The 11,111-nt window shown below is 38.1% G+C and overlaps 1 long non-coding RNA gene across 1 annotated transcript; it reads right to left on the bottom strand.

The window, feature by feature from the left end:
- Positions 1-251: 251 nt before the first annotated feature.
- On the bottom strand, positions 252-2,305 carry LOC131567878 (uncharacterized). Its single transcript, XR_009275672.1, has 3 exons — positions 2,106-2,305; positions 1,765-1,843; positions 252-525 (listed from the first exon to the last, which is right to left on the bottom strand). It is a non-coding gene; the product is annotated as an uncharacterized LOC131567878 (long non-coding RNA).
- Between the last annotated feature and the right edge of the window lie 8,806 nt (positions 2,306-11,111).

The following is an 11,111-nucleotide window of genomic DNA, read 5'->3' as shown; positions in this document are numbered from 1 at the left end:
CCACTTTGTAATGGACTGGGATCAGAATTGTGTGTCACCTAGGAAAAAATGAAAAGTTTTTCAAAGAAGTAGGAGCTCAGAGGATTTTTTTTTTGTCTAGATAAGTGGTACATACTCTTTTGGACCCGTCTTTCAAAAATGTGTTTTTACAGACTGAGTTAAGGTCAAATAAGTGGAATTTGAAGGGATAGAAAAGTGAAAATGAAGAAGGAAAGATTGAAGGAAAAAGTGTATGTTTCATTGTAGGTACTTATGTTTCTTTTATTAAAATAAATCTCCTCGTACACTTCATAGAGATATTTTTGCAGCATCAAACATATGGTTAAAATATTGCTCCAGCACAAATAGTTCTGCTCTGAGTTCTCACAATGTTGTCACTGAACATGTTCAAGGATGTGATAATTTTGAATATATTTGCCTACAGTTTGTTTTAGAATACTTCTGTAGTTAAACATGTTGAGACAATTGCAGTTTGAAGTTGATCTGTTGTTCTCCATTTGATGGGAAGCTTTTTCCTGGTATTTACTCTAAGGGAAGAGCAGACGTTTATCCACAAAGTGTTTTGGTATGGGACTTGAAAGACAAAAACTTCCATCTGTTTGAAAAAAAAACGTGCTTCTCTTGCTTCTTAGTGGGTTTTTTTTGTTTGTTTTGTTCCAAGACTGAGTAACTGTTAACAAGGAATTGGCTGACTACAGACTATAAAGAAATTTCAATAAGCTGCTTCAGAAAGGTTTTTTTTTCTTTAAGTATTCAAACCAAGCAAGTACTTTTTCCCAAACTTATTAAAAAAAAAAAAAAGTGATTCCCACCCCTCTTATTCTATCCCTAAGGAATAGACAGCCTCTTTTCCCTTCACACACCCACTCCCAACCTAAACAAACATATTTTTTACTTGTAGCAATTGAATTACTTCTAGTATGGATTTATGCTAAGGAACAGTTCATTGAAATATGGGAGAGCCACCAGGACACAGTTGAGCATAGCTGTTTCAGTGTTCATCTGAGCAGCTGAAGAGCTGTGTGAATCTGTGCTGTTTTAGGGAAAGAATAGGTGTGATTTAGGATGCCCAGTTTAGAAGAGATCACTAAGAACTAGGGTATCTGATATTTATGTTTAACTCTGTGCTTCCTTTATGAATCATTCAGTTTATAACCATTTACACATGGCAGCAGAGAGGCCTTCAATAGCTTGGAAGTTAAAAGATGCATATGTGTCTTAGAGTGAACTTCTATTTACAGAGTGGAAACAAACTACTTTTAAACTCTCTTGTCAGCACTGTCTGAGAATACTTTCATTAGCCCATGGTTGGAGAATTTTCTGGACTGAGGCAGCAAGAGGAACTGAATGTGGCCTTCTGATTTCTCTACAGCTAGGTGATAAATACCATCTTCATAGTTACACAATGTATTTGCACCAAGTTCACGGACAGTATGTTACTTGTTCTTGTTTGTTGGTTGCGGTGGCATCAGTCCAGCTTCACTGCTAAGAGTTCTCATCAAACAAGACGTAGGAGTAAAAGAAGAAAAAGGAACAAGCAAGGCAGTGGCATGTCTTAAAGGTTAAGTTATAGATAACTCCTTAAAGAGCCAGTTTGCCCATGCATTTGGTAATGGGGCAAGGAGATTAGGGTATGTTAGTGATGAAGAGGGAAAGAATAAGATGAAGCACTGAATTTGATCTGCTCAAGCAGAGGTTGCATTTTTCAAAGGGTGACTTTCAGAAGGAAAAAATACAGATACTTACCTGAATAGTAATACTCACCAGTATTACCTGAAACAGAGACAGCTTACTCTGGGAGGGCACATGAGATTAATTGCAGCTAACATCAGTGCTTTTTTACCTTTTCAACAGGAGAGGGGAAAAAAAATCTTTTTAGGAAACTTTGGTTTGTTTTGCAGAACAGGAATATATAGCTTATGTTAAAAAAAACCAAAAAAACAACCCAACACCTGCATTGGAATGAGTATTCAGTGAAAGGCTGAGAATACAGCTATAAACACACTTAGCAGATGTTTAACTTCTGGGTTGTTCTGTTCTGGGACCCATGGTACAAATGCGTTTTGTAGTGCTAATGAAGTCTTGGATCAGAGCAAAAATATTACCTTGGAGCTGTTCTCAGCAGCTGTTGATGCAGAAAATGTGAAGTGTGGAACTCAGTTTCAGCTCCTTTTTTGGTATTCCCTGGGCTGGAATTGAAGGCATGCTGTCTTGCCCATTCTGCTGCTGAGTGACCCTGCGGTAGCTGTAATCAGTGGCCTGGGAGATGAGTGCGCGGAGCAGGAGCGATTGGCTGGGGAGCAATTTCCCGGAGTACATCTGTGTCAGGCACAGGCAGCTAAAGCAGTCATGTATGCGCAGGCTCTGATCTCTGGGGAGGTTCATTACAGGGTCTCCTACAAGGGCACTCTCTGCTTCTGCACATCAGCATGGAGGAAGCTCGTCAAGGGAAGAAAATGCAACCTGTATGTAAATAGCAGCTGTGTAACGTAATAATGGCTTGAATGGGATTTGATGCAAGTGATATTTAGCAGCTGTGGCTCAGAATTGTGTGCTACCTTAGACTCAGTAGTTGTGGAAGAAATTTTTGAAAGATCTGGTGATAGAAGTAGTAGTTTGAGTAGAGATTTCTGTATTAGGGAAGATATTTGCTGTGTTGTTAGAATTGCTTAATCATAGTAACCAGCTTAATTCAGAAAGAAAATGTGCTCTTATAGTTGTGCCAGTATACTGTCAGACTTTGAGATTGGTTGAGTGTTTTAGATTGGGTTATTTTTTCTTTTGCACTATTTTGAGTCAGTCTTTCTTAATTTGAAGGTTATCGACTGTGACTTTGCTTGATTCTGTGCAAGTATAGCCAGGATGCTTCTGGTAGAGATTCTTAAAATAGCCGGCTAACTCTTCCTTTTTGACAAAAAAAAAAGGCAAGTGAACTTAATGAGCTGTGTAACTGAGGTGAAGTGTTTGCAGAGATAACATTTTCTTCAGACCTCAGTGGCACAGACAAAAAACTCAATTTGTGGGGATTTATACAGTGAATTCTAATATTAGTGTTACAAGCTATTTCTTAGCCATTGTATGACTTGTCATTACCATTGCCATGTAACTGCAATGCAGCGTGTAACAGGGATCACTACTTTAAAAGTTTCCTGGAAACTAAAATTATGGGATGGAATTTTTCTAAGGTGTAAAACTTTGAAGATCCCTGAATTATTTTATGTATGACAGCTAAATTTTCTATTCCGTTGTGTGAGTATAAGAAAGAATTTGATTTAGATATATTACAGTGCATCAGATTGTGGTGGCCTTTGTTTGTTAAGGTCTCTGTAGTGCAGTGCTCGATTTTTTGTTTTCATTGTGGTGCTACTTTCAGCTCTGGGCACAGAACTGTGTCAAGCATGCATAGAAGACTAGGCACAGATTTGAGGTCACTAGTTGTAAACATTATACTACTTCTTTTTTTTACCTGTAATTTCAGGAATTCACTTAATTATGTTTAGGTGAATGGAGATATGTTGGGTTTTTTTGAATGAAATTTAGTACTGTGAGGCAGTGATAAAATGCAACTTCGTGAAATAGCTACTATAATATTAGATATGCAATTTGATATCTTGTGTTGGATTGCTGACAGTATTTGCTAAGTTTATACATGGTGGTGAATTTTCTGGCTTGCAGAATACTCAGGCTGAATTCAAATAGACTTGTAAATCAAATATTCACTTGCACCTTGCTAGGAATCAAGCCATCTCTTTTTCTTGTGCTTGTTCTAATTCAGTTTTTTTTTATGAATTGCTGTGGTGTGCCATGGTTGAAAGCCATTCACAGTCGTGACCAGGCTCTTTCTCGTTGTTATTATGTTTCCTTTTCTTTCTGACTTTTTCTCTTCAATTTAATTTTCTCTTGTGATTAATGCAAACTCCGTTTATTGTCCAAAGACATGTTTAGTTTTTCTGGAATGGGACATGGCTTCTCTTGGACATTGTGGTGCTCAGTGTGACCCTGGCTGGATTAAGGCCTGCTAGAACTGAGATAAAACTACTTATAAACATTAGATTTCAATAGAAGCAAAACATTAGTGTGTTTAGAACTGTTTTTTTCCTGAAAGTGATTGGGTTTTGTGGTGTTTAAGTAGCACACATGTGCATCTTTAGTGCCCTCCACATACAGTTTCAGAAAATTCAAAGTACAGTGAAACTTCCGGGGAGTCCGACTGAAGTCTGTTGATATCTTTTGGACATACTTGTCCAAACAAGGTTTGTAGAGCTGCTGTGTTTATTGTAAGTCTTCTAGAAGCAGATTGGTCAGATGTACTTAGTAATGTAAGCTGAACAGTTAATTAGAGGATTAGTAGGCTAAAAAAATGTCTAAGTAACCCTAACCTCTTCTGTGATGGTTATGGTCTTACTGAAATAAATCTAAGTGTCACAGCTCCCTGCAAGGCTCTGAGTGTAGCTTTGGTGGGGCGGGGCTGTCATTTACATGTGAGGATTGCTGAGTAAAATAGGAGTTGTACATGCACAGGTAAAATTCACAGGAAAAGAGGGGATGTGTGGTGACACCAAAGCCATTGAGCTGAATTAGAGTAATTTCTGTAGTGCTTGAGCAATACCCTCTGCTAAGATAGTAGGGGAAAAAAATCTCTGGAAAGCAGCTGTTGGAGACCATAGAAATTACAACTAAGGGGGAACCCATCAACAGTATGCTTCCTATTTTAAACCTGGCAAGTGCTCTGTTTGTGAATTATTATTAATTGTGCTCTCATCTGTATATATTTAGAGGGGAAGGCCAGCTAAAAATTGTACAATGACAAAATGAGACAGGGCTCATTTATATGTGATGCATTTTTCCTTGGCTGTTAGGTTGATGTGCTTGATTTAGAACTGGTAGTGTTTCATCACTCTGGCAACTTCTGATGATACAGTATTGCTGTGTAGAGATTGTGCCCAAAGAACTTATTTCAAATGCATCTATAGGACCACTTGTGCAGTTCAACTAAAGTTGAACAGTTTGATAGACTGCCTAATACCTTCACTTACTATTATTTAGAAAGAACTTTAATTTTTTTTGTATCCTGATTGTCTTTCAAGGAGGCAGCAACTACAGATGCCTGCCCTCCTGCCTACTGTGGGCTCATCTTACCTCTGGTTTAAAAGCAGAATCAGTCTGGAAGAGAAGTAAAACAATATATTTAGGACTAACAGCAAGGGCTGCTGTTAGTTCATCCTGCAGGTAAACCATGTCTACAAGCCCTTCCTATTTACTCACTTTTAACTAAGGCTGCTTGGTGCTGTGTGTGGGTAGCAGTGGGAGGAGACCTATGGGATAGACCTGATGCTTGCCTGAAGTAGAGTGGTTGGCATTCAAATCTGCATTTAACTCTGCATACAGCATCCAGAGATGACAGTAACAAATACACTGTTTTTCTGGTTTCTTTTCTTTTCCTTTCCAGAGTTGCTGTCCCTGGTAGACCTAATCTCCTAATTTTGTGGTTATACGACACTGGTCTTGTCTGTTTTTTACTCCCTGAAGTATTAGTTCTTATTAGCTTGCAACTGTGGGGGGTTGCATGGATAGAGAGGAGGTTGTACATGCATTCTGTAAATTTGACATGCGTTTTATTTCCTGACTACATGGAGTATTATGTGGGCCTAGAGCAGAAATGCAGACTTCTGGAACAGATCACTTGGGAAATGTGGCTGTGACAATGAGTAATGAATTACCCTGTGGGTTCTGAATTACCCTGAACAATATATTTCAGTACCTATGTAACAAAACAACTGAGTTTATCTATTTTTTATAAAGATGAGTTTTAAAATATTTTTTAGATGTACACACACATACCTGGATACATTTGCAAAGTGAGGTTTTGTAGTTCCTCTTTGGTTGTCTTTGAGATACATGGTCAAAATGAAGGTTTTAATTCCTTTTCATAGCCAAACCTTAATTTTTGAAGCAGGGCAATATCAACAATCTTATCTCAATTAATTTTTTATTTATTTTTGTCACTGGAGTTTTTTTTGATGGCTGTCATATCCATCTCCTGAGTGTAGATCACACAAAGGAGGGCTGATAATAGAACAAGAGTCCTGCTTTGGCTATGCTTCCTAAGGCCAAGCCACTGTTGACTCTGATTCAGTTTGCACAGGGCCTCTCCTGTTGTGTCCTCTTGCAGACAGCCCATTGATGGATGATTTGGTCCAGCTGAACTGCTCCTCTGTGCTTACTGGTGGTGAAAGGAGGAAGAGCTGAGCCTGACAGGCAAAATGCACTGTGCTCGATTGCTCGTATGCTGCTGATCTTGGTAAATCTACAGCAGTGTGCTACAAAGGTTTGCCAGTGGGGTCTGTAAGCAGGGTTTGCTCCTGTGTTGAGAGGAATGATTTGTTGGTGCCACATTCCAGCCTAAGAGGAAAATCCTGTTTGCCAGATCTCTTGTGCTTACAGAAGTAGAGATGTATCCATGAGTTCTTGTGGGAAGGAGGAGGAAACTGCTTTATCTTCAAGCCAGAGAGATTGGGATACAGTTACAGTAACAAAGCAGTATGTAGGATCACTGGGACATTATAGGCAGTTATATTAGAATACTGTTAAAATAAGAAGTGTTAAACTGTTGGCCAGGGACAGATATATGGAGGAAAAACGTTGATTTGAGTTTGCTCCTTCCTCCCCATCCTGAGTTGGGGTTAGTTTTTGTTGGTTGCATTTTGTATTGTGTTTTTGGTTCTGTTTTTTCTTTTTTATTTGCGTCTACTTAAATAAATGCTGTAGTGAAGCTTCTTTGTAGCATGAAAGTTGTAATGTAATTTTTTTTGGGGGGGGAAGGATGATGGTGTTTGTGGAGGTTTTTTTGTTTGCTTATGCCCTCTCTTAAGCCCTACTTACTTACTTCCATGAGCACTAATACAGTCCCTTCTGGTGCTGCAAGTCACTCTCTAACTCTGCCGGGAAAGAACTTTGGTCTGAGGAAATGTAAATGGACACATAAACATTGACTTAACTAAGTAATGGTCTTAAATGTTGATCTCAAATTATTCTTAACATGGTTACTGTATTGCTCATAGATTTTAAAGGTTTACAGTTAGCTGCATCAGCTATTTATGATCACTGTCTATCACCAGAATGATTTGATTAGACTGTATTTCAAGTACCTTAAAACTGTGCTTCTAGCAAGTTGTCTGTCTTGGAAGTGGTTATTCGGTAATGCACTTTGGCAGCGTGCCCGTCTGAAATCTGTCGTGTGTGTGACTGCACAAGGTTAAGTGAGTTGCATGGTGAGAAGTGCTTGCAGAGATGACAGTGGAAACTTGCCTTTGGATTTAATACTCCCTGCGTCATATTCATGCTAGTCCTTGAGACTGTGGCTACCACATACTGCTGGAGGTTGTCAGCTCTTCCCAACTCAGGGCTTTCCATAAAAATTCATGCAATTCAGGATTGACTCTTTTTTCAGTACTAGTTTTAAAAACATGTGGCATTAATACGCTAGATACCAAAAGTGTACTGTAGTAAATGACAATAAATGTTTGAGAAGGTAAATTAGTAGTGTTAAAAATTTCTGGTGCTTGGTTTTCTGCAAGGGGGAATTACTCTTTTCTCACAGACTGAGAAAAGACATTTGAAATCCAGAGGTGGCAAGAGGAATCCTACTGGGACTCTGCTGGAGCACTGAGTATTTGAAAGTCTTGTCTGATCTATAGCAGTTGAAAAGGCATTTCATTTTCATGCTGAGGAGAGTTAGAAGGCTGAGAAGACAGATTCTAATGTATGCAGGCACCTCTAGCTGAATATGAAGGTGTTACTGGAGGTTGTTTCTGCAGTATGTTTATGAGTATCCAGAAATCTGTTAGGAAAAAGTACGCTTAGTACATCATAATACAGTGCAGTGTATCTTAATACAATGTGCTAGGCTTTTTATTTTTTTTCCCTTGAAGTACTCAGGATTTGTTCTTTTTTTATAATTACCTTCTCCTTAAAAAAAAAAAAAAAAGTGCAAACCAAAGGTGAAAGCTTAATCTCTCCCTAGGGCACCTTGGTTGCTGCTCACGTTGGCTTTTTTCCCCCTTCTCAATTGTTCTGTCTTTTGACTGAAAATGAAAGTTACATACATTCTAAATTAGTCTTGAATTTTACTTTGGCTTGTCTACATCAGCTGTGTTTGGGCATCGGTGGGATTGTCCTATGTAAAGTTTCACATGCAGTGAATGGTAAAGTGCCCTGGAATATTTGCTTTAAGCTCCAAGTCATTCTCTGCCTAAAACAGGGAAGTTGACAAATTTTCCACAATCCCACTGTTCTTTGTTTATGTAAAAAGTTCAGAAAGTAAACAAGAGAACTGAAACGGCAGCTGTAAAATTTTCCCTCCCTTCAGTGCCTTTAACTGACATGATAGATCATCTGTAATTACTGGAAAGCTATGCCCTACAGACTTTATTTTTAACCAGGAAAAGGTTGTAGTTTGGAATTACTCTATAATGTATTTGAATATTTTTGATTTTTTACCTGACCTAAGGCAAAAATATCTCATACTGGGATTTGCTCTTGGCATCACAAAACAGATATGTTAAAATGATGCTTTGTGTTTTTCTGAACAAAGACTGTAAATGATATGCTTCCTCCATGTATGATATTTGTGGTTCTTAATGGTTTATTCTTGGAAGAGTCTTTGCATATGTTGAGTACTTTGAGATAGTGATAGAACGGTTTGCAAGGGCACACATGCCTTCCTGTAATCTAATCTTAAAAGACATGTTACTTTCACGTGATGTGGTTTTTGAAGACTGCTTCTGTATGTCTGAGTTTGGCAGAGAATCTCTTTTACTGAAGGAAAGGGTGATAAAAATTAATAATGTGATGTAGGACACACAGCAAATCCACTTTCAAAATGTTATTGGGAGATGAAAATTTCTTCATACGTGCATATTTTTCACAGTGTGTATACATTTTCTACTGGTATGCAGTTGTTTGTATCATCTGGAGAAAAAACTCTTTCTTCCTTTGTTGCTCAAAAACTGTGTCTTTGGCAAGATTTCAAGTGTCCTAAAAGGACTGCTGGGGATGAGTGTATTTAGGTACAGGAGTTTTCAGGAGTCTGTGGCTGTAACCATGAAGCTAATTGTGGAACAGATTTTGATAGTGGTTTTCCTATTGCTAGGGTTTTTTTTTCTACTCAGATATAAAAAACCACCTAAGGTAGTTCAGAGAATTTGTAATTCTTCCATCTGCTTCCATCTCTGCTTGGAGTTTTGTGGTAATGTGTATACTGTGTGTATCTGTTTCTGTGAACAGGAGTGTACTACAGTACTCTGGATTTTGGTGTGTAGGAGACATGAATATACTATTTCCCCCCATACTCCCCTCCCACCTTATTACCATGACACTTGAAAAATTTCTACCACTTTTTTATTAACAGGTCCCTGGAACATTTTCATGGTCTTTCTCCAACAGACATTGCCTCAATTCTTTTTAAATTGTAGCTCTGTGGAGCGTACAAGGTTTTTTCTACCCTTCTTGCAAAACTCTACTGTCACTACAATGCAGCAGTAGTGACAAAGTTAGGTTACTGTGTAATGCCTTTCTTGAAAACCCTATTTTCAGGGACACAGCTCAGAATTGACTTGTATTTAGTTTTCAGAGGTTTATTCTGCCATGTGCTACTCTTTCCTCTTATGTTTTTACTTATTTACATGGTGCCAGCTGCTTTTAGTTTTTTGTGGTCTAGCTGCATCTAACCTTTTTTTGAACCTCATCAGAATTTTTTTCCCAGCATGTGGTGCTTGTCCTCTTCATATTCTTTCATCTTCTTCCCTCAGTAGTTAACTACTTAAATTTGTTTTGTGTATATGCACACAATATATTATAATAAAGATATTTTTTTTAAGATCAGGGAGTTCTGTGTTCAAGAAAAATTTTTTTTGTGAGTGGGAGTTGATACAGTGTTTATTAGCTTGTACCTGTTACACACAGGTATGTTGTTTTTCATCCTTGCCACTTTTCCTGTGAGGTGACAAACTTGTTCTATATATAAAGTAATTGCATAATTCTAAGACCAAAGTTTAGTTGAATGTCAACACTGTTAGGGTTCCCAGTTCCTGTGAGACTCCTGATTTAGGCTTCTGTTTTTCCCTCATGAACCCATTATCACAGATCCTCTGTGAACTGAAATGTAAAGCATCAGATCAATGTAGCTGCTGCTAGAAGCAGTGATCAAACAGATAAACTTGTGGTGGATCTGGCTGTCATATGGCCACAAGAGAAGTCACTTTGGTGAGCTGATCCAATGGAAAACTAATCAAGTTATTATAAAAAAGCTAAAAAAAAAAAAAACCCAAAGAAACCACACTGTTTCTTAAGCGCTTTTAATCTGATTTCAGGATGGTTAGGTCTGACTTAAGGAAGAAGTGTGTGCCCAAGGGAGCAGAAAGATCAGGGACACAGTAACCTTTAGCAGCTAGCCTTGCCCTTATATTTGGATGTAAAACTGCCCTTAAGTAGTTGTTCTTTTGGAGAACCAGCTCTGTCAGGGGGCTGTAATGTGTGAGCTGTGAAAAGTGGACTTTATTCTAAGGAATGCAGACACGTGGAGAAAGACAACTCTAATGTTGTTTTGATGTCAAGTCTGAGATGGACTTGAGATTTCTACTATTCAGTTTCTTTATTTTTGTCAAGACTGAGCAAAAGGCAGTTTTAAGGTCTGCTTTAGTGATGTGCTAACTGTGCTAAGAGGATGTGTTCAGAGATAAGCCTATATCTATTTCAAATATTTCATGTTATGAGTGGTGTGGTTTCAGTAGTAATGGAACCCCAAAAGGTCTGCTGGAAACTGCTGCTTTTTAACTTTGTGGGTAAAAAAAAAAAAGTGAATTAGGTTAACAAGCTGGCTGTTGAAACCTGAATGAAGCAGTTATTTTGATATTTCCAGAGCTGTGGGTCTAGGAAATACCTTAAGTTTTTTTTGCTACCCCTTTGTTCAAAAAAGCTTCTTATTTGTGCTGGAAAATCTCACACAGGAATTGCCCCCTAAAGAGAAGAGCTTGAGGTCTCTCAGTATTTACTTCTGTATCTTTTTATAAATTTATCAGTTATTTCATGGAAGTAGATTGATTGCTGTTGAA

This window comes from Ammospiza caudacuta, chromosome 1 (assembly GCF_027887145.1).
Source record: "Ammospiza caudacuta isolate bAmmCau1 chromosome 1, bAmmCau1.pri, whole genome shotgun sequence".
Classification (NCBI taxonomy): domain Eukaryota; kingdom Metazoa; phylum Chordata; class Aves; order Passeriformes; family Passerellidae; genus Ammospiza; species Ammospiza caudacuta.
The sequence above is the reverse complement of the archived record's forward strand: the minus strand, read 5'-3'. Positions and strand labels throughout refer to the sequence as shown.